A 6,642-nucleotide genomic window follows, 5' to 3' on the forward strand; every position below is an offset into this window, starting at 1 on the left:
GGCAGCGCGAGTGGTGAGGACCCGAGCGCACCCTTCGTGGCCCGGAGTAGGAGGGGGGAGCAGGAAGAGGGTGCTGGGGGTGGGGGCAGCGACCCCCCTAGACGGGAGCGACAGGGGAAGGAGAGGGGGAGCAAAGGAGACCGAAGGGCGAGGGGCGAGAGCCGAGGCACCCGGGCAGTGGAGCGCGCCGGTGGAGGCCGAGAGGGTGCCCTAGGGGGCGCCCCAAGGAACGTCGTCCCGGGCGGGCGGGCGGGACGCTGGCTGCTTTCACACAACGGAGAGAATGGGACATTCTCACATTCGGAGAGGGAGTCTGGGCATCAAGCAGGGGCTCCTGAAACACCGGGCAGTTGGGGGTACACAGGCCCCGCCCCAGGATGGGATGCGGACGCGGCGGGCCCTGGGCCCGGCCTCACTGGACCCGTTGATTCCAAAAGACCCTGCATTATTTTTTCTCATTTAGTCTTTTATTTTTGAATTTTATTTTATTTATTTCTTTATACAGCAGGTTCTTATTAGTTATCGCTTTTATACATATTAGTGTATACATGTCAATCCCAATCTCCCAGTTCATCCCATCCCACCCCCAACTTTCCCCCCTTGGTGTCCATCAAAAGACCTTGCATTTTTAAAGATTTTTGTGGATAGCCCAGGGCCTAAGTCTCCCCAGGTCTGGTCCTCCTGGGAAGCGGGACCCACTCCTGGGAAGGGTGGGAAGGAAAGCCTGGAGCGCTCTGGGCCTCGGCGGTATTGGAGGCGGGCTGCGGAGGCAGTGGGGAAGCGGGGACAGTGGGTTCCAGGAAGGGAAGGCAGCCCTGGAGAGGAGCCAGTGACAGGGCAGGATGTAGAAACGAGAGGGATCTAAGGTCGACCGAGTCACCTACTGGGTGCCCTTAATCAGTGGAAAAGGGGCAGGGTAGAGGGTAGGGAGCCCTATTCACCGGATGGATCCGCACCATCCAGTGATGCTCTGGGGATCCCTGAGGGCCAGCAATACACCCACTTTACCAGCCGAGAAAGTGAGAGGTTAAGGAAGCGTCCACGGTCACGCTCCCGGCAAGTAGCTTATATGGGAAGGACGGTGAGAAGCACTAGTACTCTGACCTCTGGTTAGCCCTCGAGTCCACCATAACCTGGACGTGGCCCACACAGTATGTGCTGCGTTAATGTTTGTTCAAGGAACGAAAGAAGGTAGAGACTGGACACACGGGGCTTGATGTGGGAGGATGGAGAGGGAAGGAACAATCAAGAAGAGAGATGGGGGATGAAGCCCAGACCAGTGGTCCTCAAGTTTAGCACGATCAGATTCAATTCTGTGTTCATGCACACAGAATTTTTTGAACAGAATTTTCATAGCATTATTATGATAGCCAAAAAGTGGCAACAACACAAATGTCCACCAAGCGGTGAATGGATAAACAAAATGTGACCTATCCATACAATGGAATACTATTCAGCAATAAAAGGACTGAACTGCTTTTACACTGCTACAACATGGATGAACCTTGAAAACATTATACTAAGTGAAAGAAGCCAGTCACAAAGGATCACATGTTATATGAGTCCATTATATGAAATGTCCAGAATAGGCAAATCTACTAGAGGCAGAAAGTAGATTAGTAGTTGCCCAGGGTTGGAGGGATAACGGAATTTGGAAGTGACAGCTAAGGGGTGCAGGGTTTCTTTCTGGGGTAATGAAAACGTTCTAAAATTGATTGTGGTGATGGTTGCACAACACTGTGAATATATTGGAAGCCATTGTACTGTACACTTTAAATGGGTAAACTGTATGGTATGTGAAAAAGCTGTTAACAAAACAAAACATTATGCTAAGTAAAAGAAGATAGACTCAAAAGATCATCCAGAATAAGCAAATCTATACAGCCAGAAAGTAGATTAGTAGTTGCCTAGGGCTTGGGGGGGGGGGATTAACTGTAAACAGACATCATGGATCTTATTGGGGTGGTAGAAGTGTTCTATAACTGGGTTGTGGTGATGGTTGCACGACTCCATATATTTACTAAAAAAAAATCATTGAATGGCATGCTTTCCAAAGGTGGATTTTATGGTATGTGAATTATACTTCAATAAAGTTGTTTTTTACAAACACAGATTGCTGAAGCCTGCCCGCAGAGTTTCTGATTCAGTAGTTCTGGGATGGTTGGAGAATCTGACCAAGTTCCTTGGCGACGGTGCCGCTGCTGGTCCCGGGGACCACAGAGGGAGGACCACTGGCCCAGAGGTGAAGGGCCAAAGCCAAGAAGGGGAGGGGTCTGTTAAAAAAAAACCCAACAACACCACCTTGGGGACCACCTCTTCACGGCCACCCGCCCACCCTGCACAACCCCCGCGGGTAACCGGGAGGGGCTGTCATGGGCGGCAGGGAGCCTGCTGTTCTCCGCCCCTGGCGGACGTTCCTCCGCAGCAGACAGCGGCAGAGTTAATTTCAAGGCAGCCTCTCCACCATTGGCCGAAATTGGCAGCGTAAATAGGAACCGCTGTTTATTTGCCACTTGCCTCTGTCTTGTTCCGCTTAAATACTGAGGGGAAACCGGAGCCATTAGGGTCAGAAGAAAATTACAAACATGCAGCGTCGCTGTGGGTGGGTGAAAATGATATTAGAGATTGGGGGGGAGAAAAAAATAAATAGAGGAAGGAAGGAGGGAGGGTGGGGAGAGGAGGGGAAGCTGCCTTGCACCAACAGAGCAGGAAATAAAATAAAATTAAATAAAGATCTGTTTGGTGGGTGGGGAATCTTCGTCCCAGGAAATATGGGTGGAGTTTGGGGGAGGGGAGAATTCTGGAGTTGTTTGTAAAGCCAGACCAAGGAGACTAAATTCTGATTTCTGTTTTCTGGGCTGATTAGCCCAGTTCAGCGTAATTCTTTTTCTCTGGGTCACCAGGAACCGGGCCCAGGGAGGGGACAAAAGCCAGAAGCAACCATCGCCTCCACCTTGGGGTAACCGCCCTCACCTCTGTGGATTCTACGCTTCTCTCCTCCGGGGCTTCACACCCTGAGGCGGCCCCCTTCTCCCCCGGCGGCCCCCACCCCCTGGTGGCATTAATTGGAGGCCAGAGCAGTACCACATTTATTACCTCCCCTCCTGCTCCACACTATATCTTGTGGCAATGCTGCTGAAAGTCAATAAAACGAGAAGGAAGATGCGATAAAATTAAGGTGGAAAGTGTGATGGGGAGAGGAAATGGGAATCTTCTTTTTAATTTAGCTTTAATTTTAATTTTTTGTCACCTCTCCAAACAGCCTGCGTGCTGCCGAAGTGGGCTGGGGGCTGAGGGTTGGGGGAGGGGCTGGCCTGGCTTTTTAAGGCCGGGAGGAAGCTGCGCGCTAGGCTGGGTCTTGGCGGGGACGGGCTACATGTTGTAGGAGCCACAGCTGGAAGCAGGCAGGAGGTGGAGTTGGGGGGAGCTCGCCAAAATCTTACCCGGGAGGCGCTCCCTTCTCTGCGCTCCCAGAGCACCCTGTCCAGACCTAATGACTTCCCGCAGCTGATTTTGTGCTCCCTGAGAGCAGGTCCTGGGTCTCTGTGATTTCAGTCATCCCTTTACCCCGTACCTAACACATAACAGGAGTCGTGTAGTGATGGTGACGACGATGATGATGATGATAGCTAAGAGTTACTGAGCACTATGTTCCAGCATTGTTCTAAGCACAATTTACATTTACAATTTCATCTTATTCCTCCCATCAACGTTATGAGATAGGGACCATTATAATAGTCCCATTTTACAGATAAGGAGATTGAGGACAGAGAGGTGAAGCCCTTTGTCCACGGTCACAAAGCGTGTTGGTAGCAGGAGTGTTATTCAGGAAACAGATGTGGATAATTCTCATTTATCAAGTGGATGAATAAGTGAGTGAATGAAAATTTCGGAAGAATACTGACAAAGCCACAAGTATGGAAGTGCCAGTGGTCCTGTAGCCCCCCCAACACACACTCAGCCGATGAACACTGGGTGTGCCGAGCAAGGCAGAGGCAGAGGCAGAGGCAGCTGGCCTCAGAGCTCTATGGAGCTGAGGCTTCTTGGGGTTCGTGGGAAAGCCCTTGAGCTCAGGTCAACACTCGCTATCGTGTGATTTCTTTCCCATTTTTAGGAAGAGTGAAATCACACTCAATCCCTCATCTCTATCAAACCAGAAGATGTTCTCTTCACAGAAGTCCAGCCATGAGACAGAGGGTCTATGGCTCCAGCTCTAAGCTCTTCCCAAGAACAGAGCCCCCGAGGCAGCAGCATCATTGACCCTCCTGTACCCTGGCACCAGCCAGGTGTCCAGAAGGTCCACAGCAGGACCCAGTGTAGCCTATCAGAGGAAGTCGGAGTGCAGAACTGAAGGCTCTAAGGATGCTAGAGACTGGCAGGTGCAGCTCGGCAATTTACACGTGAGGAAAGTCAGCCTCGAGGAGAGGACGGACTTCCCTCAGGTCACACGGGTGGTTCCCTCTCTATACCCAGAGGTTTGCTCTGTCTCCTTCCATTTGATGGGAGCCCCGGAGTCAATACTCTTCCACATCCCAAGTGGGCTTGTGTCTCAGCCCTCCAGGAGGCAGGTGGGAGGTAAGGGCTGTTTCCTTTACATACAGATGGGGAAGCTGAGGCTCGGAGGGGCAGACGTCTCCAGGACCACATAATAACACTGGCATCAATACCCGATGGAGGATTCTGGCTGTTGTCTATCCTCAACTGAGTATGAAAGAAAAATATGTTTTCAGAAGATACTTTCCTCCATCAAGCTCGGGTTCTGAAGCAGCCCTGCCCCGACCCTGCCCCACTTCCCCATTCACTAGGCCCACTGAGTGACCCTGCCCCACCCCTGTACCACCCTCCTGTAGCTCTGAAGAACCCCAGCCTCTCCAACTGGAGGAGGCTGGAAAGGATGGGCTTCTTGTCTAATGGGCTCCCCCTTGCCCAAAATATTTTTCCCTCATGAAAAAAAGCATACTCTCAAAGACTATTTGACAGCATGGAAAGTTCAGGAGAAGTATTTGTAAGTTAAAAAAAAATCAAGTTATCAAATATTGTGCAGAGTATAATCCTATTTATGTCTTGTTTTACATGTAGCTTATGGCTATATTTGTGTGCACATAGAAGACTGGAAGGATGTACACCGAAATATTTATAGTGCTTTTGTCTCCTTCCTTAATATTTCTGTATTTTCCAAATTTTCTGCTGAGAACGTGTTAAGTGAATTTTGAAATTTGCCTTATTAGCTTCAATTTTTTTAAATATTGATAACCCTTAAGCTTGCTGGCTCTGTGGTCTCATAAGCAGCAACAAAGAACAGATCACGTGTGTGTGTGTGTGTGTGTGTGTGTGTGTGTGTGTGTGTTCGGGGGTCCCAACTCCCCCACCCTCTCCCAGTGACTGCTGTTCATCATAACCAGGACAATTAACCATCCCTTATTATTCACACGTCATGATTACTAATCACCCTTATTAATATCCATGCTTTGCAAAACCAGGAGGCAGCTTGGCTCGGAGGCTTGGAACTCCACAGGAGTCCAATCCTGACCCCAGGCACGTCCCTTCCTGCTCTGTGCCTTCACCTCCCCCTGCACTGGGATGATCTGCCCCTTCCTCATCCCTCTGCAGTGACCAATGCCCTCTGCTTCCCTCCTTTGCCAGCTCAGAAGAGCCTCACACCCTGGGAGGGCCATCTAAGTTCCCAAACCCATTCACCACCTGAACCACCGACCTCCCTTCCAATGGAACTGAAATAAGGGTCTCTTCCTGTAGCTGACTGCACTTTCTCATACTACCTACTTTGTTCATAAAATGTATGCTCTACCCCAAACGTGTAGACGCGTTACGGCTAAAGCCTGAACTTTATGGTTCTACCACTTACCCACGCTCAGGCTCTAAATCTCACTACCTGTTTGGGGAAATGCATTAGTAGTTCCGTGTTAATCCGGCTATTGATGACCTTGGCTATTTGGCTAACATTCAATTCCCCGGCCAATGTTTGAGGCAGGTTTATTCTCTGGGTCCTTCAGCTCTTGGGTTTTGGTGTGCTGGTGGCTATGTAGTGGTGAAGTAATCCAGACCGTGCTGCGTGTACACACACGGAATTTACACCGCGCCAGTATGCCGGCTCCCAAAGGGGTGGCGTAACCTCTTCCGGGTGGAGGTGAATCTAAATCCACCACAAGAGGTGCTTGGATCCTTCTCTGCATCGATCATGCTCTGAGTCAAGATACCAAGGACTGACAACCAGTGCGACCCCAGCTGAGAGGCAGAGCCCAGGTGCCGCACCTGAACCTAGTCACGGAACATACTGAGGATGAAGACGACAGGGCAAGTAATCTGAGCAAAATACTCACGGCAGCTGCATTTATTACAGTAAGAAATTAGACATCCCTCACATACCCAGCAAACGAGGGAGTGACCAAACCAGGTGATGATCCATCAACACGATGGGACGCCACGTGGTCATTAAAATGACAAGACAGTGGGCTCTGCCACCCTGAAAATGTCTGCATGAGTGGGTGTTAGGTGAAAGCAGGAAATCCAGAGGGAGTGAGCCCTGCACCAGCGCAGGGGAGAACTGGGTTCAAATCCGACCTCATCGGTTAATGCTGTTCATAAGCCTAGGTTGTTCCATTTGTAAAAGGTAATCAGCGCCCC

Source organism: Kogia breviceps, chromosome 19, assembly GCF_026419965.1.
Source record: "Kogia breviceps isolate mKogBre1 chromosome 19, mKogBre1 haplotype 1, whole genome shotgun sequence".
NCBI classification, from domain to species: Eukaryota; Metazoa; Chordata; class Mammalia; order Artiodactyla; family Physeteridae; genus Kogia; species Kogia breviceps.